Consider the following 27,601-nt stretch of genomic DNA (forward strand, 5'->3'; position numbering starts at 1 on the left):
AGTCATTACAACCGTGTTATCAACGCTGTCATTAAATGGCCCTGGAGAAATGACCCATTGGTCCAGACGGAGCGCTTGGCTTTGAAATACCAGCAGAACATCCACTCCTAAAAAACACGAAACTCCATTTACTAGATTTCTAGTAAATCTATTACATCCCATCAGAGATGTGGCATCTGGTTACTCCACCTCTGACAGGATCACCAGCTAACATACAGCATGTGCCGGCCTGGCTCCAGGTGTATCCAGGGTAAAATCCTTACCAAGTCAAACATGCCGACCAGAGAACGGGCAGACAAGCTGCTGTTCCAAATCCGCTAAGGCATCGAACAAAAGAAGAAGAAGAACAAGAAGGAGATACAGCTGTTCTCCAGGGTCACGGCAGCCAAATTACAACTGGACACAACACAGACTCTGTGAGGTCAAGCCAGGTTCAGGGCAAAAGGGAAAGTGTGCTTTTAGAGAAGTTATGTGTTTTTGTCCTTAAAGGTTATCTCGCCTCCATCGGTTTCAAACACCATGACTCAGTTTGCAGGCAGACCCTGCAGGCGGATACGGGAGCACCTCAGCGCCTTCTAACCCTTATTTCAAAACCATCAAATTATTAGCGCACTGCAGAGGCTGATTTAACTGCTCATACAGTAAATCAGCTTGAGGACAAATATGAAGACAAGGCCGAGAAACTTTGGCTGAAGCTCAGGACGTCAGCCTGCATGCGCTGACATGTGCTCCTTCACTCTCCTCCCATACAAACGCTCGGAGCGAAACCTGTCAGATCACACACTTCACACACTCACACTTTCATCTCTTTTCTAAAACGTGTCATTTATTCTCTGTGTTAAACCTCAGACATCCTCCCAAGGAGAGATGCTGCCCTCGGAGAAAACCTACATGTGCTTTAAAACTGAAGCAAAAACTGAACTTTTCTCACATGTGAGCTTCATGTAGTTTTCAGCTCCTCTGTCCTGTTTAAAGCTCCTCCTGGCTACTGTTTTGTGACACTGAGGTGCTAAATAGTGGTATTATTCTTCACAATAAACAGCAAGCAGTGTGGAAACCTTACCTGACGTCCAGTTAGACGTCTTTTCCAGGAATTCCTCTTTCTCCTCTCCCGTCACGCTTCGGAAACTTTAAAAGAAATCCTTTGCTCGCACGGCGACAGCCGTCGTCCTCCCATCACAGTTTGGTGCAAAGTTCATGAGAAAAAGAAGACGAGTGTACAAACATGCAGAGTTACAGGAGTGAGTCTCAGCCTGAGCGCCTTCAGAGGATCTGCACCAGACACACACCTCAGCGCTCCCTCAGGATCTCATCTCCACCCACTTCTTGCACTGTCCCTCCTCTCTGTCAGTGCAACACACACACACACCCTCCATGTGCCCAGATCGTGGGCTGCCCCCCCTTTCTTTGCCTGTGGGTTCAGGCCTTTGAGCCTCAGCCAGCACTGAGCCTCTGTGGTGAGTGCATATGTGTGTGTTTCTGATCCTGTACATCCAGTCTCTTCATTTTTAACATTTCTCTTATTGCAAATATGATTTTTCCTGAAGGGTAACAACAAATCTGAGGACAGAGCTCACAGACCTTCAGCCAAACCCAGAATTCAGTAAAACATTTCGATAACACTTTCTGTTTAATCCACAGATCTGAGACACTGATCACGTGACCTCAGTGACCTGCTGAGGAGGTTTGGATGTAAAAGCTCATTGATGTACTCTGGTGATTGTCCATGCAGAGGTCTGAAAGTCGATAGCAGAATCTTAAAGTGGGCTTGATGGGTTGATGGGCAGCAAGTCTGAATGTGAGCACTCTGAACAACCTGGGAGGTTGGTAAAGACAACACAGTGATTAACTATAATCCAGATGTGATGAAATAAAGGCACCAATAATAATCTCCACCTCAGAGCCTGACACAGAGGAACTCAGCTTGGTAAAAAGTGAATAAAACAAGAGTGAACCAGAGATCTAATGTGAGCAGAGTCAAAGAGTCCTTTGTTGCCTAAACCATCATTGTTTGTGATAAATAACAGTAATATAGTTCAAGCTGCCCAGCAATACATGGGTAATAAAAATCCAATAATGTGTTTGATTTTTACATAATGAGAACATTTTACAGGTGCTTTTTCCTTCAGTGGAACAATGGAGCTTCAGGAGGTGCAGGGGAATCAAACGGCCCCTGGCTATGTCCAGATGTTGCAGAGAGCATGTCCTCACGACCCTCACCTGTGTGGTAACCTCTGGGTTTTTCAGCAGGACAACGCTACAGTACACAATGCCCGCAGGACAAAAGACTTCTTCCATGTCAATAATATCACTCTTTTGGACCATCCTGCTTGTTCCCCTGACTAAATTCAATTGAGAACATTTGGGGATGGATGGCAAGGGACGTTTACAAAAATGGACAACAGTTCCAAACAGTAGATGCCCTTCATGCGGCCGTCTTCACCATTTAGAGAAATGTTCCCACTCACCTCATGACAATGCTTGCATCAACAACTTTGGGAACAGTAACGGTGGAGCTACTCATTACTGAGTTCATGTTTGGAACTTTGATTTCTGTTTTGGGGGGTTTACAGGGTTTTTTTTGGCAGTGTGGTCCTAAACTTTTGATCAGCTGTAAAATCTGTTGTAGTTTAAGTGTTGTTTTCATTAAACTGCATGCTCAAAAAATGTTCTGTGTCACTCCCATTTCTTCTTGTTGCATATTGAAGCTCTACTTTGAACCTTGTTAAGATCCAACCATGCAAATTATGTTTTTTGCCATTTTTCAAGTGGTCTTAAACTTTCAATCGGAACTGTATAAGCAGGATTACATATTTTACTTTAGTACAATATTTTTGCAAAACACAAAATTATGTTTAAACTGTTGTGCAGCTCCACTCCTTCCACATGATAAAGCTGTAATGTGACACAGGGCTGCACGTGAGCCTGACAATCATAACCAAATATTCTGATATCCTGATGAATAGTTAGCTGCTCAGCAAATTTCACTGAATTATGACAGATTCATACTACAGCTGTTATTAGTTGTCTGATTGACTGTAAGCAGAAGTCCTCTGCATCCCTCTTGTTGCACTGTAAAGTACATAGACTGCAATTGTGTAAATAGGCTTTTAGAATGTTTATAAAATCTAATTATTTTCTTTTTCATGGCTCAGCATTTAATTTAGTTTTACCACCGATTCCTTCTTGTTACTACAAAACTAACAAAGTTGACTGTGACTCTGTTGCCTTGCTGATAGTGGTGGGTGAGACTAACAGTTGAGTAATTGTGGTCTTCAGTTGGAGCAGAGAATCGGCGGGCTTTGTGTTACTGCTGTGCAAACACTACAAATAATCTGAGTGCATACAGATTCAAACGTCTGGCCCCGGGCCATTAATGGCTGGAAATGAAACAGAGAACAATCAGGGCTGTGGGGGTGGTATCTGCTCTGTGCTACATGACTGAATAAAGACGTATTAAGTCTCTCCTGTCATATAAACTCTGAAAAATGGAAAAGGGCTTACCGTGGCCTGTGAGGGACACAAATCACACTTATCTGTCAGCACAGGTCGACTCCAGTACAACTTATTACAGAGAGGTATAATACAGTAATGATAACACTATCAGCAATAATGATCCTCTGTAGTTTTCTTTTTGAAGTCAAAATAGTTGGAAGGAGAAGTCACAAAGAGGGATCATTGTGTGAGCCAAATAAACCTGTGCTTTATGCAGTTTGTTTGCTATAATTCGTCTCTCCGAAGGAAAAGATGTGACTGTGACAGAAATCATTTCAGGTAAGCAGAACAAACAGCTACCATATGGCAGATTGCATGGGCTCCACGACCCTTAAGCAGAAGAGAATGGGTGGATGGAGAGCAAACAGAAGTACTGAGCCATTCTGAGACCAGAATAAAACATTGCTGCATGCTTTGGCGCCTGAGCGCCTGGCGTGTACAGCTACAATGATGAGAAAGTTCATGTGACAACGCCATCTACACAGGCGGTGTAGCTAAGCTAGCTGGCTCTCTGTTAAATGCAGAATCAAATTTAAAATCCTTCTCTTCACATTCAAGCTCTTATAATAATCCCATCTTGACCATGACCTCATAATCACTGTATCACCCCAACAGAGCACTTCACTCTCAGCCTGCTGGTTTAGATCCAATTTATTGTTGTGTTCTCTTTATTAATGTCCCACATAGTAAAATTGGTATGGCCCACACAATGTGCTTACACATGGCCCACATACTGCAAAGAATGATGGCCCTTTGGTGGCCCAGATCTGGTTTGCCAAATGTGGCCCAGACATGGGCCAGCACAAGGCCAGTTGCAGACACACTGGTGGTCCTGTGCTGGCCCATGTGTGGATTACCTCTGGCAAACCAGATCTGGACCACCAAAAGGCCGTCATTCTTTGCGGTATGTGGACTATGTGTAAGTTGTGTGCAACCACGGGTCAGTTGCAGACACACTGCTGGCCCTGTGCTGGCCGAGAACAGTTTCAGCTCTGGCCCAGAACAGTTTCAGCTCTGGCCCCGAACAGTTTCAGCTCTGGCCCCAGATGTCAGCCTAATGTGTACCTTAATTAAGCCATGTGATAACAACATGTGCATAATAGTGCAAAAGTAGCATGACAAAACTCTGTTTAGTCAGTGAATGGACTGATTCATATATAGCATTTTTCAACTCTCCCAAATTACTCAAAGTACTCTATAGAACATGCCACATTCACCCAGTCACACACTTTCTCTTAACTGAGTGCTTCCTAACTACATTCACACACACAACATGCAGACTGGAGAAGCCTTGGATCAAACCACTAACCTTCCGATCAGTAGGTGACCTGCTCTACCGCCTGAGCTACAGCCACCCACTGGCAAAGATGAGTAAACCCTCACTAGGTTTTGGATAAAGTGTACACTCACAAACCTGTCAAACATGCATTTGAAACGTTGGCTACCATAGCAGTATAGTATTGCAACATGGCATTTGGGTCTTCTAACTGAAATAGTTAAATAGGAGCATAAATAATGCATCATTGCCAGACCTGGCCCACATCTGGTTGACAATACACTCTGCCATGACACCAGTCAGTCGGAAGTGCCAGCTTGATGCCAGATCACTATCTCTACTTTCAAGCTTTGGCTTAAAACTCCCCTTTTTGCTAAAGCATATAGTTAGGGCTGGACCAGGTGACCCTGAATCCTCCCTTAGTTATGCTGCAATAGACGTAGGCTGCCGGGGATTCCCATGATGCATTGAGTTTTTCCTTTCCAGTCACCTTTCTCACTCACTATGTATTAATAGACCTCTCTGCATTGAATCATATCTGTTATTAATCTCTGTCTCTCTTCCACAGCATGTCTTTTATCCTGTTTTCCTTCTCTCACCCCAACCGGTCGCAGCAGATGGCCGCCCCTCCCTGAGCCTGGTTCTGCTGGAGGTTTCTTCCTGTTAAAAGGGAGTTTTTCCTTCCCACTGTCGCCAAAGTGCTTGCTCATAGGGGGTCATATGATTGTTGGCAAGGCAAGGCAAGGCAAATTTATTTGTATAGCACAATTCAACAACAAGGTGATTCAAAGTGCTTTACAGAGACATTAGAAACAAAAGCAAATAAAAAGCATGATTTAAAATTGATTAAAACAAGCAAACAAACAAACTAACTAAACACACACATTTCACACCTGTTCGCGCGATCTGAACCCTTATCGTAAGGGGAGCTACCAGTCCTTCTGTGGACGAGCTACTTTCTATTTTAAATTCCCTGAATTTAAAATACTCTCTAGACCCAGTCTAGACCCAGTTGGGGAGCTACCCAGAGCTCTAATCCCACACCTGTTCGCGCGATCTGAACCCTTATCGTAAGGGGAGCTACCAATCCTTCTGTGGACGAGCTACTTTCTATTTTAAATTCCCTGAATTGGGTTCATTGGTGTTGAGAATTGGTGTTGGGTTTTTCTCTGTATCTACTGTACAATATAAAGCACCTTGAGGCGACTTTTGTTGTGATTTGGCGCTATATAAATAAAACAAATTTTAACTGAAGTCTGTGTTCCAGTCTGTGCTGTGCCGGTTCTATGCTGATATTAGTGATTAATAGACTAAATTGTTTGGGCTAATTTAAGTTAGTGTTGCTCACTATTGGTGCGCATATACATGTATATGTATATATAGAGCTTTGTACTACTGTCCTCGCTTTAGTGCTGCATCAGAAGGTGAGCAGAAGTTTCCCCGGGGCCATGTCCAGGATTTCCAGGCCAAGGTTGGACAGACTGAAGAAACACAGAAGCAATGAGGTAACAGAGGATAAAGTTGGAGAAGGAGAAAAAAGAGCGTCAAAGGTGAGATAGAGAAATGAAAAAAAAGATGGCAGCAGGGGGAGGAAGGTAAACAATGTGTGGAACAAATGCCAATGAGGAAAGAGTGACAGTGAGAAATGTGAGCAGGGAGTTAGAAAGCAAAGAGAGAATGGAAAACAGGTCACAGAGGGGAGAAAGGGCTGGTGACAGAGGGACAAAATGAATGAGATCGAAAATGTGAACTACGAAGAGGTGAAGGTGGAGATGGAGGGGGCGACGAGGGGGAGGAAAGGCAAGGAAGACAGATGAACAGAGGAGAAAAGGAGGGAGGAGGTCTGAGCTAGAAATAAACACCAACAGAAGGTGGGCAGGAAGCCACTGGCAGCAGGTGAAGCTGGACAGAGGGCAGGAGAGCCTGGAGGAAATGAAAGCTCAGATCCACCTTATGCATCCCGCTGCCATCTCACGCTGTTCAGTCCACCACTTTAACGTTTACATATTCATCCCGACACAAGTATCAGTATCACAGCCTCATCACTCATGGCCACATTTAAGACACCATCTCCAGTTCTGTTTGGTGCACTGATGGAAAACCCACTCGGCCTTTACAACAGCCCATCCCTGAGCCTGCCCTGTAACAGTGTAGCGCGGGCGTCTGCTCTGGCTCACTGCACATCTTTTTGAAGCTGGTCACTTGTACCTGTTGCCTGGGTAACATCTAATGTATTTCCTACCGTATTTCATCAACAGCATCCTGGCAGTTTAGAGGAGTTTATCTCAGGTCCCACCAATGTTCCCTCTAAGCTGCGCACATGCGCAATTGCACACTGCTGGCACGGTCTCTGCACAGAAAATCTGCGTTGCGCACAAAAAAAAAATCAAACCTGAATTGAAATTAAAATTAATACGTTAACAATTCTGTTTTGCAGATTTGCAACGCTTAGCACAGATCTTGTGTAGTTAGTGTGTGTATATCTATCTATCTATCTATCTATCTATCTATCTATCTATCTATCTATCTATCTATCTATCTATCTATCTATCTATCTATCTATATATATATATATATGTACTTTACTGATTACTTATTTTCAAAAGTAATTACTTAATTACTTAGTTACTTTTTAAAAACACGATTTACAACCTGAAGAGGTGATAAAGCGATAGATCTTTCAGCCCAATTCTACTTTTTCTGCATAATCCATCATACAAAATGTAATCAAATGGAAAAGTCTCTTTTTAAAACCTGTTTTATTAGTTTTAATCTTTTAACTTTATGCATCAAGCAAAAATTTTATTATATGCAACATTCTCTGACTGGAAGAAATTTGTTTAACATTTAAACCTATTTTCTGCACATTCCAGCACATAAAATAAAATATTTTTTTGTGCTTACACTCACTCTTTCAAATAGATGCAAGTAAAACAGCAGAAAATAAATAAAGTCAAAGACTCAGCGGTCCCGTTGCTCTATTTTCACCTGTAAAGCAGGAGTGGGGCAGGCGGAGGTTTGCCCTGGTGCAGGTGTGCCGCGGTCAGTTAAAGAATCTGCGAGTTTCTCTGTGAGTTTCCCATTACGTGGTAGCGCACTCGGTGCTTGCTCGGAAGTTTAGCGGTTTTTTTCGCTGCAAAAAGAAGTTTTCTTCCCACGCACGATGGACGCTAATGTTTTTGTCACTTTTTATGGAATCAAACTCAAAGTAAGGTCAGTACTTCCACGCTTTAAACGCTGCACGCTCATACTATCTGCCGCACTCAATATATTATCCATTGTTGATCTGCAGGCTTACGGGAAAGTAACGGTAATCTAATTACCGTTTTTGCAATAGTAATCCCTTACTTTACTCGTTACTTGAAAAAAGTAATCGGATTACAGTAATGCGTTACTGCCCATCTCTGGTCCCACCCATTTTTTGTCATGTTTTGTCAAGTATTAAGTTCATTGATGCAGTATATCGAAGTCATATGTAATCATAAAGTCAATGTCCTGTAGGTGGAACATGAATCTTGTGTTAAACTCTAACTGTAACTGTAACTCTAACTTTTAATGTAAACTAAACCGTCAGACATTAGACAGCAGGAATGTCTTTACAGATGCAGATGTTTTCAGCCATATTTATCGAGGATATCAGACCAAACTGGGCCAGAAATGTTTTTAACTTTTACATGAACAAAGCATTTTTATGACCTTTTTATTAAACTCATCTGCTGTCTGTACCATTGGTCAGAGTCACCTTTACTATTTTGTCCCTGTTTACGTTCCACCAGTGTGACAGATCAAGTCATTTGAGGTTAAGCAGACACATTTTGGTGGAGTTCACACTTCTCCAGGCTGTTGGTGTAGAACATGCGTCATTTGCCTTTCCTCCAATATTTACCATATCAACGTGTCTGCCAGGAGTGGAGTGACATTCGTTTTCAGAGCTACTGTATTGACCCGTGCATACTGACGCCTCTGCACAGAAACACGCATTCACTCAATCACACAGCAGTGTCAACATGTCTGAAGTTTCATGTTTCATGACTAAAATATGTGTAAAAAAAAATTTTCAGGCTCTGGATCAGCGATGAGAGTGTCTGACTGATTTAGATACAGAAAGAGAGGGACACATATTTAACAGAGACTCACGTCTCTGCACTCCAGCATGTTGACATCCACACATTCATTTTAAAATAAGCCTGTGTCCTAGCCCCAAACACCAAAACTTTAATGTGTTAATGTGAGTCTTAGTGGCTTTTATTTTGAAAAAAAGTGAAATTTACATGAAAAAAAGGCTAAATTATTATTATTATTTTTTTAAAACAACAGATTATTGTGAAAAAAGACACTTTCATGAAAAAAAACAAGCAAGCTTACAAGAAAAAAATCATCATGGCTTCTTTTTTTGGGAATAAATGCACAAATTTAAAATTCTGGGGTGAAAACTCATACCCCATCCTCTCATATCCACTAACACCTCTGGACTGTTTGCAGGGAGCGTCTACAAAGTGCAGCACTGAATGTTCAGCTGTCCCTGTGACTGTTTTCTTACAGCAGGCCCTGGTTTGTGTCGTTTGTATTTCAGCTTCTGCTCCTGGTTTCAGTCTGGTTTGTGGCTTTTTTCCCGCCTCCCTCATTTCTGTCTTTTCAGTCTTCACCTTTGTCTTTTTGTCTTTTTGTGTTCCGTTGTGTCTCTTCCTGTTTTATTTTGGTAAGCGTTTCTTCTTGTGTTTGTAGCTGTTTTCCCCACCTGTTCCCACGTCCCTCATTATCTTTGGGATATATGGTCTCCCGTTGTTGACTTGTCCTACTAAGCTTTAGTGGCTTCACAGTACTATTCTTTATTTGGTTTTGCATGCTTTGCTTTTTTTCTATACATTCGACATTATTTTTAACTGCCCGTTTAAAATAGAAGATTAGGTCCACATTAAGGGAAAATGAAGGAATTCTTCTAAAAAAAATAACAAAGATGAAATGCTGGGAATGAGGGAGAGGTCCTTTTTTTCACATCTAAAGAAAACGTTTCAGAGAAAAGTCAAAGAGACTAAAATTGAAGTCGTTTCCTCCTCATGTGTTCTCCTTAATGTGGCCCCAACACCGTCGTAACGTTTAGTCCCACTGCAATTACTCGGATTCACTTTAATCTGTGAAAGATTTTCTGAGTGCAGTTTGACTCTAAACCTTTGATCCTCTGGAAACGCACTGAAAAAACACAGCTGAGCCTGTGTGTGTGTGTGTGTGTGTGTGTGTGTGTGTGTGTGTGTGTGTGTGTGTGTGTGTGTGTTCATCCACAGAATGAGCTCAGTGTCTCAGGCTTGTCTCAGTCATTTGTTGTTTAGTAGCAACAATACACACACTCGATGTAATGTGTGTGTGTGTGTGTGTGTGTGTGTGATCATACTCCATCACCATGTCCAGTGTAAGCAGTGTAAACCATACATATGTTTGGTTTACACTGTTAACCTATGAATTTATCGGAGTAGATGAGCAGATGAATGAATAAAATTGGTTTGTAAATTACTTCAGTGAATCTCGTGCTGCAGCCGTGGGTTAAACTGTCGTGTTATGAAAGACTCATCGGCGTGATCTCTGGGACAGCTCCGAGTTCATAGGTTCAGTTCCTCGCTGTTGCCTCCAGATCGGTGAGTAGTGAAAGGAAACCCGTTGCCACAAACACACTGGCCAAAACCGGCCTGCAGGTGCAGGGATGGAGCGAGGCTGCAGGGCCTCCAACTGTCCTCAGCTGACCCCACCCGAAACCTGTCAACGCATCTGTCAACAAGCTCACTCCGGCTCTCTCTCTCCTCACACAGGTGACAGGAAATCCAGGGTCGGGAGAAGGACAGGAGCTGGGAGGAGGGGTGTCAGTCTAACTTGTATATCTCTCTCACACACACCCTCACACAGTGTTTGCTCGGTCAAACACAGGGACAAGCTTCGAGGCCGCCCTGACCGGTTGACATCGAGTCCACGTTTCTCCTCTGGAGCTCTGCCGCTGGGTGCACTGATGCTTCAGTGTGTTTGAGTTCCTGAGGTATTCATCTGTGAACTCTCATGAGACACAGCGATCAGAGTGATACCAGCATTCCTGCCATCAGCCTTGTCTTTCAATCTCCTGGAGGTTTTTTTCACTGTGGAAATCAGTGTGTGGGTGTGTGTGAACTCCTTACACACACCCACACACACACACACACACAGAGGAAAAGCTTTCAGCGACCCTGACGTGTGTCTCAGGTTTCCATTGCCTCCCCCACTCTCTCATGTTGTGAAACAGTAACCCCCCCCCCGGACCCTGCACCCCCGTTTGTTCCCACCTTGCTGGGCTGCCTGATGAGGCTCACACATGCTCACAGCATTTGTTAGAAATCTCAGTGTTAAACATGAAACTTGACTTTTAGATCAGAGTGTGTTTGCCTTTACTGGTGAGCTTAACCAGAACATCACCAGCACCATCAGCTTTTTACCAGCAGTCAGCTGTTCCGCCAGAGGAAACAGAGCAAACGCTGCTAATGCATACACCCCACCACCACCGTCCCCCTCCCCCGAGCAGATCTGATGATAATCTACTCCCACTGACACTGAAGTATTTACCTCTTGTTAAATGACAGCCTTTATCCAGATGAGGCTGAGGCCCACATGGGGAGGACATGTGGTAACAGTTCGATTGTATCACACATCAAATCCTGTGAACACAACATTGCACCAGCCGTGGGAATGTGTCCTGCTTTGAGAACAGTAAAATCGGATTGTAAGGCTACGTTCACACTGCAGGTCTTAATGCTCAATTCCGATTTTTTGATCAAATCCGATTTTTTTGTCTGCTTGTTCACACTACAAATAAAATGTGACAGCAAACGTGCTCTAGTGTGAACGCTCAAAGCGGCCCGCATGCGCAAAAGATGTCACACACAACGTGCTCTGTTTAGACCCAGACCAAACAATATTATTTGACTGATGGCCCTTAATATAAAGACTTCGGACTTTACGTTTAAGTTATTTTGTTATTTACATAATAATGTAGATAACCTAATAATTATCATTATTGCTGTTTTAGAGAGGAGTGGTGCTTCAAAGGATAGTTGCAGATTTCTGTCAGAATCTGCAGATTATACAGTACAAATAAAATGTTCACATTTCTCCAACGTTGTCTTCCCAACAGTTTCACTAACATCTACACTGGATGACCAGGAAGCGTTCGCGATGTCTTCTCAGGCGCTTCTCCGGCGCTGATAATTGGCGCCTGTCTTGTATCAGTGACGTAAAAGACGGATTTAATGCGACAAAATGAAGAATGTCTTCAGGTCTGGAGATGGGAACAACCTGAGGAGCACAGCTTAAGGATGAAGGTGAAGGACTGCAAGGACTGCAAGAACTGGTACAGGAGGCAGCGGGCAGCCTGGAGAGGGTTGGAGATCAAAGGGGCTGAATGATTTCAACAGGTTTAGTTCACAGACCTCTGCTGCTTCCACACTTTCACTGGTTTTTGTCCTCCCATGTGAACTCTGTGGATCACACCCCTGCTTGGCTGTGGGCAGGCAACAGCTGGAGAAACTACACCAGAGCAGGGCAGGAGGTCCTAACGGCATCAGCCCCAGGTTCTGAGGACCTGTGCTGCGTGTCGAGGAGGTTACTGAACAAACTGTTCTCCATCATAGATCATCCTATGATCTGAAACCTTAGCTGGTTTAAGACCTCAGAAAGGTCCTTTTCTGTCACCATTGGGTACCTACGCCTCCTCCATTGCCCCTGTTACCTCTGGTATCCTCCAGGGGTCTATGCTGGGTCCCATGCTGTTCTCTTTATACTTGTTACCCTTGGGCCGAATCTTTGATAAATACAACTTTTCTTTTCACTTTTATGCGGATGACATTCAAATCTATTTTGAACTAGCTGAGGATGTCACATCGTCATTGCAACACTTCTTTGATTGTATGGATGGAAGTTAAAAACTGGCTACTGAGCAATTCTCTCATTCTAAATGATAAGAAGACTGAAATTGTAATCTTTGATACTCCCTTCTCTCGGGCTGAACTAATTGGTATTTTTGGGCCCTTTGCTGACTCTCTTTCTGACACTGTGAGGAACCTGGGTGTTGTCTTGGACAGTTCCTTCAAGTTGGACAAACATGTGTCCTCCGTAGTTAAATCGAGTTTCAATCAACTACGTCTAATCTCTAAGGCCAAGCCCTACATACCACGTAAGGACCTGGAGAAACTTATCCATGCCTTTGTTACATCAAGGTTAGATTATTGTAATTCCCTTTATAGTGGTCTCCATTCTGCCCTTGTTCACAAACTGCAGCTCGTTCAAAATGCGGCTGCGTGTCTCTTACCTGGAACTGGCAGGTTTGAGTCTATTACTTCAGTTCTTTCCGACCTGCACTGGCTCCCTATTAAATTTCGTATTGATTTCAAAATCTTATTGCTCACTTTTAAAATCATAAATAACACCATGCCCAGCTATCTTACGGATCTCCTCAGCTTTTATATCCCTGGGAGAGCGCTTAGATCAGCAGGCCAAATGCTCCTGGTGCGACCTAGATCTCGGCTAAAGACCAGAGGTGACCGCGCATTCGCCGCTGTCGCACCCTACCTCTGGAATAACCTCCCCCTAGCTATTTGGGCGTCTGATTCAATTCAATCTTTTAAATGTCGATTAAAAACTTATTTGTTTAGCCTTGCTTTCCCCGCCTCCCAGAGCCCACATTTTTAGTGTACTGGAACTTATCTTTATCACTTTGTTAATGTTTATAATGTTTTAACCTTCAGCATTTTGTGTGGACTTCACTGGTGCCTACTATGCCTGGTGTATTATTGGTTAGTTATGTCACCCGCCTGTTAGTATATTTCATTTGTATTTTATATTTGTATTTATTACTGCTCTTAACTCATTCTGTGAAGCACTTTGGCATACCTGTGGTTTTTTAAATGTGCTATATAAATAAAATTGTATTGTATTGTATCCTGACCGCCCTCTGAGCCGCTCACTGCACAGACAGAGAGACTAGAGCTCCTTCTCCAACAGACTGATACATGAGGTCTGCATGTTATCCCGCTCTATAATAATAGTATAATATTTGTTTGCAAAGAAGCATCTAAAAGAATATTATTTGTGTTTCTCATTCATAATTTGATCTTTCTTTGGTCTTACCGATGTCAATTTTGTCGTATAAAAGTAGCAACATCTGCAGCCTCCAGGGCTCAAACACGAATCATTAAAACCTGCAGTTCTTCTAATATTCAGCAGAGGCAGCAGTGATGCAGTCCCTATAGACTCCCATGGTAAAACTTTACAGCAGCCTCTGTAAGTATTTTCCACCTTCATCACAACTGCAAATGTTTTTATAACTCACCTGTTTTCTTTTTTTCTTTTTCTTTTTTTTTTCCCCGCCTGTCCCGTTTGGCTCTTTTGCCATCAGAATTGTTGTCTAAAGGCAAAGAAAGATGCCCAACGGATTTACTTTACCAAATTGACCATCCCAGCCTTGCCGTAATGGTCCATTTGATTCACCTTTTATTGTTTATTTTATTTTCACTTGCTGAATACGGGACAGACTTGACTGGGGGAAAGAAGGGGAGAAAGAAAGAGGGAAAGAGAAACAGCTGAGAAGAGGGACGGGGGAGAAGGGCAAAAAACAAAAACCAACAGAACGGGCAGAGAAAAAAATGCATATATCGATCACCTGGATCACCTGCTGAGAAAGAAAAAAGAAAACAAGCAGAAGAGAACAAGAGTAATAGAATAAACAACATCACAATGATATATGGGAATATGACAGTAAATACTAAATATTAAACATTATTGTGCAGCACATAAGATCAACAGAACACAGTGTGCTTTGAGGTAGGAGCCAAAAAGGGTGTAGTTTGTGGGTGTGATCACCCGTGTGTACACCTGTGAGCATGGACGCGCTTGTTTTTTTTTGTTTTTTTTTAAAAGGTTCCTTCATGCAATGATCTGCTAGAGGGTGTGGGGGGGCCACAGCCCCGTCCTCCAGGGCATGAAGCAGGTATGGAGGAGATCAAAACTCCAGACATCCAGAGGCCCCCAGAACACAAGAGACCAAGGAAGACCAACAGAGGGGCAGCCGCGCCACTGTCCCGGAAAGAGCTGAGGAGAGTCCCAGATGAGGGCTCACTCAGCAGCCGCGGAGCAGAAGCCAGGGGGGGTTGCAGTGACGCGCCCGTGAGCTCCGCCGGCAGCCAGCCGTGCCTGAGTGACCGAGCCCCAGGCCGAGAGGCCGGGGGCACCCCACCTCCGAAGTGGCCCGAGCGAGCCCCAGGCTCCAGGCCCCGATAAGCGGCCACCAAGGAGATAATAATGAAAACTCACCTGTTTTCATTATTAGGGGCGTGGCCTCTTTGACATGTGGATGGCGGCACAGGAGTACAGACATCTTTTATATTCAGTCTGATAATCTAATCAGAAGTGATAATAGCAAATTTTCAGTGATTAATGATCTCTCCAAGTGCAGCTCAGCCAGTACAGCAGACTAATCTTACTGTCAGCAGTTTGACTTTTTTGTTTCTTTTTAATAATCGTTTCTACTTTTGGTCTTTCAGATGGATCCTTGACTCATCGCGTCATCGAGTCCTTAGCTTGTAAAGCTTCATGTTTGTTAGCTCGTAACGGAGAGATAACCAAATAAGCATAAGGTCAAAGATTTCAACTGCCTGTGTCATCTCACTGCCTGCACAGATGTCAGAGGATTTTCCCACATTAGGAACATCTCTTTTTCATTCCAATAACACAGAGTTTGGAAAAAAATCCTCTTCTCCTTCAGCGAGCCCTTTCTCCTCTGCTCTCTCCATCTTTTGGTTCTTCCCTCTTTCCAAGCATAACTCGTTTGCTGAGAGACTGAGGGAATAACTCAAGGAATAAGTGGAAGCCAATGAGCAGATGGAGAGAAATAAAAACCACCCCTTGAGTATAGAGGAGAAATTTTACAGATCAAATAGGAAGCAAATCATTTATTCAGCTGTGAAATCACAGTTTTCTCCCTACTAATATTAGCATACATATGGGCGTGCTGTTTATTTGTGGAGTTTGTGGACGTGTTGTTGTGAACACGGCATCTCTCTGGGTGTTTGTGTTGTGCAGGGAGGCAGCGCACTGTGTCTCTGAGGTTGTTAAACATGTCACTGTGGTGTATAATCATCGGCACCATGCTAGGATGTTATGCGAACAACAACGCCGACAGCAGCCAGAACCATAAACATCAATATTTATACCTGCCATCATCTCAAGGATTTGGCACAGGGAAATATGAGATTCATTCAAACTAAAGGTAATCTGATGGAGGAACGTACTTAATATTCATACGATTGACCCCATGCCTCCTGAGTGACACTTAACAACCATGAGTGAAATGGGAAAAGTTGAAAAACAAACCGTTAAAACGTGAAAATGCACGAGAACAAGTTCTCATCTTAAAATCATAAATAAATAACGAGAGAAGGAAATGAAAAGCAAAAGGTAGGAGACAGAGAGGACAAAGTTGAGCTAAAACCTGGCTTGCTTTGTGGAGTATTTTTAAACCTCTGCTTCTGATTGGTTGAGCACTGTTGTGTGTTTCAGAGAATAACGTTGCACGTGCCCAGCGGCTCCTCACCATGCGTTCTGTTTACGGTGTGCACGCTGCCACATACAGCAGTTGATTTTACACTCATGATAATCTCACTATTACTAATATGTCTGACACCTCATTACAGATCGAATAAGGTGAAGGTATTTATCGCTAGAATGACGCCTGCACAAGCACAGGCATCGTACTACAGGGAGTGCAGAATTATTAGGCAAATGAGTATTTTGTCCACATCATCCTCTTCATGCATGTTGTCTTACTCCAAGCTGTATAGGCTCGAAAGCCTACTACCAATTAAGCATATTAGGTGATGTGCATCTCTGTAATGAGAAGGGGTGTGGTCTAATGACACACAAGCTGAAACGTCAAGAGTGGGCCAAGAAATATCTCAAGACTGATTTTTCTAAGGTTTTATGGACTGATGAAATGAGAGTGAGTCTTGATGGGCCAGATGGATGGGCCCGTGGCTGGATTGGTAAAGGGCAGAGAGCTCCAGTCCGACTCAGACGCCAGCAAGGTGGAGGTGGAGTACTGGTTTGGGCTGGTATCATCAAAGATGAGCTTGTGGGGCCTTTTCGGGTTGAGGATGGAGTCAAGTTCAACTCCCAGTCCTACTGCCAGTTTCTGGAAGACACCTTCTTCAAGCAGTGGTACAGGAAGAAGTCTGCATCCTTCAAGAAAAACATGATTTTCATGCAGGACAATGCTCCATCACACGCGTCCAAGTACTCCACAGCGTGGCTGGCAAGAAAGGGTATAAAAGAAGAAAAACTAATGACATGGCCACCTTGTTCACCTGATCTGAACCCCATTGAGAACCTGTGGTCCATCATCAAATGTGAGATTTACAAGGAGGGAAAACAGTACACCTCTCTGAACAGTGTCTGGGAGGCTGTGGTTGCTGCTGCACGCAATGTTGATGGTGAACAGATCAAAACACTGACAGAATCCATGGATGGCAGGCTTTTGAGTGTCCTTGCAAAGAAAGGTGGCTATATTGGTCGCTGATTTGTTTTTGTTTTGTTTTTGAATGTCAGAAATGTATATTTGTGAGTGTGGAGATGTTATATTGGTTTCACTGGTAAAAATAAATAATTGAAATGGGTATATATTTGTTTTTTGTTAAGTTGCCTAATAATTATGCACAGTAATAGTCACCTGCACACACAGATATCCCCCTAAAATAGCTAAAACTAAAAACTACTTCCAAAAACATTCAGCTTTGATATTAATGAGTATTTTGGGTTCATTGAGAACATGGTTGTTGTTCAATAATAAACTTATTCCTCAAAAATATAACTTGCCTAATAATTCTGCACTCCCTGTAGATGACCTCCAGGATGCTGCACACTGATGGAGAAAAAGTAGCAGTGATGATGCTGTGAGATCATCATGGGGGAGACGATTCAGGGAAATGATGTCGCCGCAGGATTTCAAGCTGTGCTCAGAAAAGTCATTGTGGATTTATCAAGTGTAAGATTTTGTACCCTCCACTAACTATCCCAGCTGCGGTGAGTGCTCTGCAGGGTATAGACACATCCTTCATGTTCTTTTCCTTTTTCCTCTTTTTTGATTGTTCTACTTCTTGAATATCGAGTCTTTAATAAAGATGCCTTGATTCTCCACAGGGCTCAACTCCAGGACTTGTTTTCTGTTTTTATAAATGCCTCATGGAGGGCGTTCCAGGGAAAATACTCTTCAACGCTGATGATGTTGTCATTATCACACACATTGTTATACACATGCTCTGTAGACCTGGCAGTGCTTCAGATTGAACACTCATTACAAACAACTCCCCTAACTTAAAAATTTAATTGTGCCTCTTCCAAAGGAGCGGATGATTGTTTTACATCAGCGCCACAACACACTTGTGTTATGAACACAAGTGTCTTCTTCTTCACAAACAAACAGACGTTTCACTGCACAGGTAACAGCAGCACTTAGTGTTGGTGTGTAGACACAGGAGATGAGACAGTGAATAAAATAAAAGTTGTTCCACTCATTACCAACGGCTGGAGGGCAGAATTCGATTGTTTTTACCTGCCCTTGGTTGAAACAAGTGACGAGCTTTGTCTTTTCTGTTTACTAGTCTTTGATATTTATATATTTTGATGTTTAAAGTAAGGAAATCCTGAGACTATATCTGCCCTCACTGCGCTCACATCACACATTTGGAAGCTGTTTTTGAGAAACAGATAACGATGCCAGCTAATTATTAGGCTCAGTTAGGCCTACATAGTTTTTAGTTTCATCATAATTATAAAAGTATACTGTTAAAAAGTTACAGGAACACTGAAACAGATCAGATCTCAATGAGAAACAACTCCTGCTGAATATCTGTACCGAGGAACCAAAGGAGCCACATCGACTGATGGAGCGCAGAGAGAATAGTGAAGGAGGACGGTGGTGATGACGGGACACTGGTGATACTTCAGTCTCTCTTTTGATCTCAGTGGAAAAATAAAGTTAAATTAATAAATAATAATAGATAAAAGGTATAAAAGGTTCCCAATAAGCACACTCTTGTGTCTGGCTGTAACTGTGATCAGTGTTGTAAAAATGTGCATTTTAACCAAAACCATTTTCTTTGGTTCCACACAAAAACTGGCTGGTTAGAACTGAGTAAGCAGTGAGTCTACCCGAAATGCAAAAACGTTCCAGGATGAGATGTGAAATCCAGCCTTCTGGTCAAATGTCAGGGGTACTGTTGCACTCTTTCCCCTGACCTTATGCATAACGAGGAAACTTTTATGTATGTCAGACATGGATGTCTGACAGCCTCCAAACTAAGACACAAACCAATAAAAGTGAATATACAGCCTCCTTAGCAGAGCCAGCAGCACAAAATGAAAATCTTACTAAAAACACAGTTGTGTGTGTGTGTGTGTGTGTGTGTGTGTGTGTGTGTGTGTGTGTGTGTGTGTGTGTGTGTGTGTGTGTGTGTGTGTGCGCCTGCTCCTGACAGCTTAAAGCTTTCAAGGTTTCAGCACACAAAAGTCTTGTTTCTCTGTAGGTTCATCACTTTGATACTCCGCTCCACTATCAGACAAAGACGCTCTTTCAGGAGTTATCATGTCCTCGCCCGGGCCCCTCTGTAACATAAGAAATACTGCCGTGTTTCTGCTTATCACCTGCCCACGCTCCAGCTGCCTGGACAAACACAGTTAACTTTCAGTGAATACACAATGTTCTCCACTGGTTACAAAGCATGCAAACTGTGCAAACTGTGCAAACTTAAAGGACTGAATCTCACCATCTTAACAGCATTTTTCATATAGTTGTCGTTCACTGAAGCAGGATTCAGGCAGTCGTCAAACAACACCAAATGGCACCAGGTTTCATCATCGTTTGCATAAATCAGATTTTGACTGATATGAAAGAAGAAGCCTGAGGCACACTGAACAAAACACTGCTGCCGGCAGGGGGTCCGACATTAATGTGAAGCATCGCACAGCCCCACAGTTTAGGCCTTTGTACTCTGTGCCGTGCCTCGGTGATGGTTTGTACTCTCGATTAGACACAAGTTTCTACATTCAGCCTGCTGGACCAAACTCTGCAGCACAGCTTCCAAAACTTAAAGTCTGACAGCATGAGATATGAAGAGAAGCATTCAGAACAACGCATCTCCTGTGGCTTGAGATAGCAGAGCGTCTCACATTTCCACCTCGTGATAAAAAGGGAACAAATTTAAACAAAGTGCATGCCATTTGATCCTCTCCTCTCTCTGCTGCTTTACTGTCACCATGCTGGCTCTGTGCTGATTAAATTAGCTGCACTCGTCGTTTGAAAAGCTCACACAACAAACATCAGACTGTTTTTCTTCCTTTTCTCCATGCATGACCACAATCAACATACTCTAGGCTGTGTGTGCACTTAGACCCAGATGTATTCACTTTATGCTGCTCACTGCTGAATAACAGCTCTAAATTTGTGCTTCTGAACTCTGCAAGTCCAGCAGGACCCAGAACGGGAACCTTAACAACAGAGCAACAGTCGGGAAATAAGGCAGGCGGGGTTTATTCTGAAACAAACCCAGGTAGCAACAAGACGACCTTCGTGTTGGATAAGCAATAAATGCTTTAAAGATCATCACTTCAAACTATCAACAAAGTTACGCAAATGTGTGCCTGCTGTGCTGAGGTCTGGAAGAAGATCCTTACTGTCATTCTGCTGTTTCACGATAACCCAGGAACCACCAAGGCTCTAACCTGACATGAGCTGGAAACTGCTGAAACACCAGGATCACTATCCACAGTGTAGCTGTCACAGTCCAGGTGAGCTGCTAGAAAATTCCACCAAGTCCACGTTCTCCTGTGCACGGACCTGAACCCTGAACAATTAACCAAATATGTAAGTGTGTATGCTTTGTGTGGACCAGAGAAAATTCAGCATAAAACCAAACTTATAAAACCAATTCTTCTTTTTTAATGTAATTAAAGATGTCTGCTGTTTCAATCATTCCACTCTGGGAAAAGAACAGTTCAAAGATGACCCTGACATTCATGACCCTGATGACTGCATCAATACTTCTTAACACAACTTTGTTTTTACTTTAAATATCCACATATTTAAGGTAACAATAGTAATATTGGCTGTAATTCTACTGCAGACACATTGATCTTTATTTCACTGCTGTTTCATCAGAGTTCAGCTCTGATTCAGCCGACAGCAGAAAGTTGATTTAATGTGATTTCACATCATTTCAGTTATTTCATGTTTTTGATCATCATTAACGCTGCGCGCACACACACACACACAGAAGACAGACGGACAGTGTGTTGTACATGTTAGAGGAGCAGATTAGCTGGGAGTGTGCTTCTTGTTTCCTGGGCCCTGCTGTGCCCAAACACACACACACATGCGTTGTGGGCAGGGTCTTGTACCTCCTGCTTCAGCACCATCTGCCTCTTTGATATATTGGCACATTTGGTGCACACACACACACACACACACACACACACACACACACACACACACACACACACACACACAGCATGCCTCTGAGGCCTGACCAGGCATCAGCTGTTCACAGTCGGATCAAAGGATTTAGAGATGACGTAATGATGGTGAAGCGTGACCTCGTCACACACACACACCTGCAGCACAGGTAGAACACCTCCTGACAGTTTTATTGGGATCTTTGTCTCTTGGATGAGGGCATTAGCTCGTATTTTTTCCCGCCTGCTAAATCCCCAGTGGCGTGTCGGCGAGCAGAAATGGGCTCTTCCATGCAAACAAGGCTTTTATGAGACTCCTGAACCTTTTATGTCGTTTACTGAAGCTTTACATCCCTGTTTACTGCAGAACTTCACAACACTGAACCCATGAAGATCTTTCAGAACTTTCTAACACTGCACAGTTCCAGTGAGAAATAAATTCAGCTAAGAAAACCCTTTAGCTCGCAGGTTGGTACGTAGCGTGAGCTCAAACTTCCTGCTGAGAGACGTGGCAATGTCTTGGCTTCTCAATTAGCCGCGGTGTGGAGCGAGCACTATGTCCGCTGGCAGCACAATAAAGTTTATTCAAACAAGACGACTCTGTCTTCAATAACCATAGACTGCTGCTGATTTTTGGACCAAGAAGTGATGATACGTGACACTTTATGGGAGCATCACACAGACACAAATAAAAGTGCTCAGTAACATCCAATTACAAATGAAAGGATTTTAGAATAGAATAGAATAGAATTCAACTTTATTGTCATTGCACATGCACAGGTACAGGACAACGAAATGCAGTTTGCATCCATCCAGAAGTGCTTTATTGATATAGATATATTACAATATATATTAGCAATAATATAGATATGTAAGTATATTACAGAAATGGGTCTATTATGGTATGTTATAATGTACATGGTATGGAGTATGTTGTGAATATTCTATAACTATAAATATGTACAGGCTGTATTGAGTACAAGCTATGTACAGGCAATGAACAGGATATAAATATGAAATAAAAAAACTATACAGAATCTGAGATATACAGTTATACAGAAATGTGAACTATGCAAGTTAGAAACAGTTGTAGGATTAAAAATTATCGTATGTACAGAATGATTATTTACACAGAACTATACAGTAGTGCAGTTAAGAGGCTATATAAAGTGCTAGTGGTTGTGAGTGGTGGTTCAGTCCATGTTATTATTGTGTGTTTGAGGGTACAGTTGTCCATTGTCTGTGTGTGTATGTTCAGTCCATGTGTTAATGTGGGTCAGATGTCAGGAGGCAGAGTTCAGGAGTCTGACAGCTGTGGGGAAGAAGCTGTTCCAGTACCTGGTGGTCTTAGTCCAGAGGCTCCTGTAGCGCCTCCCAGAGGGCAGGAGGGTGAAGAGTCCATGTGATGGGTGACTGGGGTCTTTGATGATTTTCCCAGCCCTTTTCAGACACCGCTTCCTGTAGATGTCTTTTATGGCAGGAAGTGGTGCTCCGGCGATGCGCTGGGCAGTTTTCACAACCCTCTGTAACGCCTTCCGGTCCGAGGCAGAGCAGTTCCCGTACCAGACTGTTATACAGTTGGTCAGGATGCTCTCGATGGTGCAGCGATAGAAGTCCACCAGGATGTCTGAGGACAGGTGGTTCTTCCTCAGAGTCCTCAAGAAGAAGAGGCGCTGGTGAGCCTTCTTGACCAGCTTGGAGCAGTTGGTCGTCCAGATGAGATCCTTGGAGATGTGGACTCCCAGGAACTTGAAGCTGCTCACACGCTCCACAGCCGTCCCCTTAATGTGGATGGGTGGATGTGGGTCAGCATTCCTCCTGTAGTCCACGATGAGCTCCTTGGTCTTCTTGGTGTTACAGTTTTTTCTGAATGCTTAAACCCTAACTGTGATTCCTGTAGCACAATCTCTAAAACTATTCAGACTTATAGCAAAACCACTCACTGAGTTTGCAAAACTAAAAGCACAAAAACTGCTTTGCACTCAGTTTGCAATTTTGTAACACACACTTTGCAAAACTGTAGGCACAATTCACTGCACAACACTCAATTACCAAATTTCCAACACACTCCTAGCAAAAGCATACACATGTATGGCTATCATTAACACTAATTTGCCAACTGTCTGGCACACTGTCACATGTGAAAACTTTTTTAGATAATTAGTTCACTTTGCAATCAGCCTAAGCACTATAATACAGGTAAGCTGTGTGTGCGGAGTACAATGGAGGGAGCAGAAAGAGTGAGAAGTAGAGGAGGCCGAGGAAGAGGACGTGGAGGTGAAGAAGTAGGATGAAGAGGACGACAAGGACAAGGAGGAGCAAGAGGAGGACGAGGAGGGGGGAGAGGAGGACGAGGAGGGGGGAGAGGAGGACGAGGAGGGGGGAGAGGAGGGGGGAGAGGAAGGGTAGGAAGAGTAAGAAATAGAATTGCTGATGACATCAGAGCTACAATAGTGGACCATGTAATCAACCGTGGAATGACCCTGAGGGAAGCTGGCCAACGGGTCCAGCCTAACTCGAGCCGCTACACTGTAGCAAGTACCATAAGGACATCTTGAAATGAGAATCGGTTAGTACAGTCACTTCGCACAAAGATTTGTAGCACTGCCATATGCCAATGAGAAACACACCAATACCATTGATGTAAAAATACTGAAATTGTTACTTTACAGAATTGCTAGATGACCAGATGCTGGGGGCAGAGGAAGCATGTTCACTGCAGACCAAGTAACCCATATAGTCATTATGGCGATTGCAAATTATCCTATACTTGGAAATAAACACTTGTGTTTGTTTTGATGTGTGTGAATAAACACCAGTGCTTGAAGTTTGGATCCGTCTATGCTTATGGATCTATGACAGAAGTATGAGCTCAAACTGACATAGCCTACCTTGTGCAAAAAATGTGCTTAAGCAATCAGAAAAAACTGTAAGTCTTGAGCTCTTTTATTTTGATGTACTAGAATAAATTATTTAGTGCACACACACCAAACAAGGAGAGAAGTTTTCACATATCTGTGTTATAAACAAAGGCTGATTGCCTTCCGACTCTCCAGCATGCAGCTCCAGCTGTAACAAGAACTACAAAGACCAATTTGTACCAAACGTCATATGGTCGATTGTGTGTGGCGCTCAGATAATGCAGCAGAGATAAAATTTGAAACTTCTGCTTTGACGTCAACAGAAATTAGTGGAATGACCAAACACGTGTGCTGCAGATGGGACTTTCACAGAGTCGACACACTGACGTGTTTTTGTAAAAGTCCACTTCCAGGAAATTTTTCTGACCCACTCTGCTCCATCAAAGGCTGTCTTCCTATTTTCCTGCCTTTATTAAGCTCCTGCATTAAAGAAGAAATGTGGCTCTGTTGGAAGCAAAGGAGTCACTTCTTAAAAGCACTCTTAGTCGTCTGAATAACACCCACCTCAGCCACATTTGCTTTTGTGCTCAGAGTTGCTGTCATTAAGCCAGCCAAAAGAAAACTCATTTCCATCTCTCTTATTGCCTTTCATATGACTTTCATCAAATCCAGCAGTCGAGATTTCTTTGTCAACAAGGAGCTAAAACGCCCGAGCACTGACAGAAAAATTATTCAGTCATTACACGAGCCAAGCTGAGACATGCCAGGAGAAGAAAAGCCCATGAAATGGTATTATCTGCTTCAAAATGACTGTTTTATTGGTTTCACAATTAATTTTCCTGCCTGTTTATTTTTCGAGTCGTGTGTTTTTAAATTGCTTTGCTTTTCATATTTGACCTGTCTTGTCATCGTCCTGTCGCCCTTTTGTGGAGCACTCTGAAGTCTCCCAACTCTGATTGAGAAATAATAAAACAACATTAAAGTGATGAATAAAAGATTGTAATAAGGAGGCATCCCATACCAGATGAGAGACCTCACCAAGGACGTGTCCAGGGGGCTCGCTGTGATGTGAAGGAGTTGTGGCTCTGCTCTTCAGCCTCTCTGGAGCTGCGTCCGCTCTGAAAGCGACATGGTGACCAGATGGCGACATTCTGCGTCTTCACGCTAGTCACAAAAAATAGTTGGGACCAGAGACAAACTTTTCTCAACTCCCAGAGAAGAGACTGAAGCAACTACCAATGTAAAGAATAACATATTTGCCACACTAACATGCGTCTCAGATCATCAAACACATTTTAATATTAGACAAATGTAACCTGAATAATAAGTTCAGTTTTTAAAGTGAAGCAGGCTAAAAGACTTCAAAGCAGCACGATCTAAAGGAAGAGCTGCGAAACAAACAGTCTGAAAGGTTACAGAGACGTGTAAGGCTGTGAGACTGCAGTGAGAGCCACACATGGAGGAAACCTGGAACAGTGCTGAAGATTCCCGGGAGCGACTGAGCGGTCTACCAAAATTACTCCAAGAGTCCATCGACAACTCATTCATGAGGTCAAAGAAGAATGCAGAACAACATCTAAAGACCTGCAGGCCTCACTCAGCTCAGTTAAGGTCAGAGGTCATGATTCAACCATAAGAAAGAGGCGGGGCAAAAATGACCTCCATGAGAGAGTCCCAGGAGAACACAAATGCTGGTCTCACATCTGCCAACAAACATCTGGATAATACTCAGAGACAGAAGCAGAACTTTCTGGAAGGTCTTCCATCAAACATGATGGAATATCACAGCAGTCAAACATGCCGTTGGCGCAATGGTCTGGGACTCATTTCCTCATGAGCCATCGTGCAAAATCTTATGTGGGATGAAAGAACTCGGCTAGTTGATCCAAAGTCATGAAGCTGAAACTTTAAAAAGACTGGACTCACATCAGTCTGGGTGTTTCTATCAGCAGTCTACGAAGACATGGGGAACAAAAGGATCTGAGTGCAAAGTGATTATTGAGAATCATACCTGCAGGAACACCATTAAACTCCTTTATACAAGAAAGACTTTGAAGGTAAGCTCCTACCCTGTGCTTCCATTCTGCCTATTTCACTGTACAGTGGCCATTATCTCTGTGATTGCTTAATGTTAGTTGAGCAGTATGAACAGAGTACTCGGTAATTACCAGCAGAGAACGTCTCGTCTCTAATTTCCCTGCTCCATTTGATTCATTAAAGTCTTGCAGTTATGTTTTGTAAGGAGAACATGAAGAGTTTAACTCTGAGAGCGAAAAAAAGCAGGCAGGGTGAGTGTTAGACAAGAATTTCACAATAAAAGCACAGCTTTAACCCTTGAACAGCTTTTACAGCTTCTCAGAACAATTCAGCACATTTCACCTCAGCCAGCATATTTTTCCTGAATCCCTAATTACAGCCTTTCATCAAACATGAAGAATCAGCGTTTCTGACTGAAACAAGGCTCATTGTTTAGACGTCGACATGTCGGTTCTGATCCTCGCAGCTCGCAGACAATATCACCGGGCGGTATTTTGGCAGCTTTTCCTTTTCCAGGCGTGACGGGTTTTGTCCAAACCTGCAAGGCCATGGGAGCTGACTGCCTAACACAATGAAAGAAGAAAGTAATTTAACAAGTGGTCCCTTGATCTCTTCTCAGTCTGCTTCCTCGTGTTTCTATTTGTTCATATCCAAACTGATCCCTCCTGTTGCTGTTTTCTTTGGCTGCCTCATTTTAATCTTTCTGCATCTCCTCTCTCTGATCCATTGTACACTGCAGCTGTACCACAATTACCTCAACAGAAAAGGAAAAATCCACATAGAAACTCACAGCTTTATGCTTCTTAATCCATTTCTGATATTTCCGTAGAAACAATTGGACATAATTCTGTAAGCATCTGTTTTAAAGGTATTAAAAAAAGGTACAGCTAGTTGTTATATCGGGTACGCTCTTTTAAAAAACACTGCGTCCTTGATACCGTGACTGATATTGTAGACTTTACAATCAGCTCTCAGCCTGACATGAACAAACTCACTGCCAAAGGAGAAAAAACAGATAGTTGTTTTGAACAGGATCGTCAGTTCTCCCTGCTCATATTCAGAACACACATATTTCATTTTTAGGATCTCTGTGGTGCTGATGACCCAGTTTGATCCAAGCTTTGGCCGTGGGACAGATGGCCTCTCTGTGCTGACAGCTGGTTTATGAGTATGAGCGTTTGCATTGATATACCAAGTCTGATTTTCACCAAATGTGTAAAAATCATGGTGAAAATCCCCACCACCAACCTGTGGGCTGCACGGTGTGCTCATTTAGGTTTTATACTTCCTGTGTTCGTGAGGCCATCAGAGTCCCAGCCACGTAAATTTGGTCAATGGACAGTGAGCGAGAACGTCTTTTTACATTTACATTACAATGCACCGATGATCTGCCCAGGCAGTGGACTTCAAAGAGTCTCTAGCT

At 43.0% G+C, this 27,601-nt stretch overlaps 1 protein-coding gene across 1 annotated transcript in view; it reads right to left on the reverse strand.

The window, feature by feature from the left end:
- The window catches only part of fat2 (FAT atypical cadherin 2), a 92,754-nt gene extending 91,493 nt beyond the window's left edge, over positions 1-1,261 (reverse strand). The window contains exon 1 of the mRNA XM_082550953.1: positions 1,064-1,261. The gene's annotated coding sequence lies outside the window, so the exon portion shown is untranslated. The remainder of the gene's footprint in view (positions 1-1,063) is intronic.
- Positions 1,262-27,601: the final 26,340 nt, after the last annotated feature.

This window comes from Aulonocara stuartgranti, assembly GCF_965226115.1.
Source record: "Aulonocara stuartgranti genome assembly, chromosome: 2".
NCBI lineage: Eukaryota > Metazoa > Chordata > Actinopteri > Cichliformes > Cichlidae > Aulonocara > Aulonocara stuartgranti.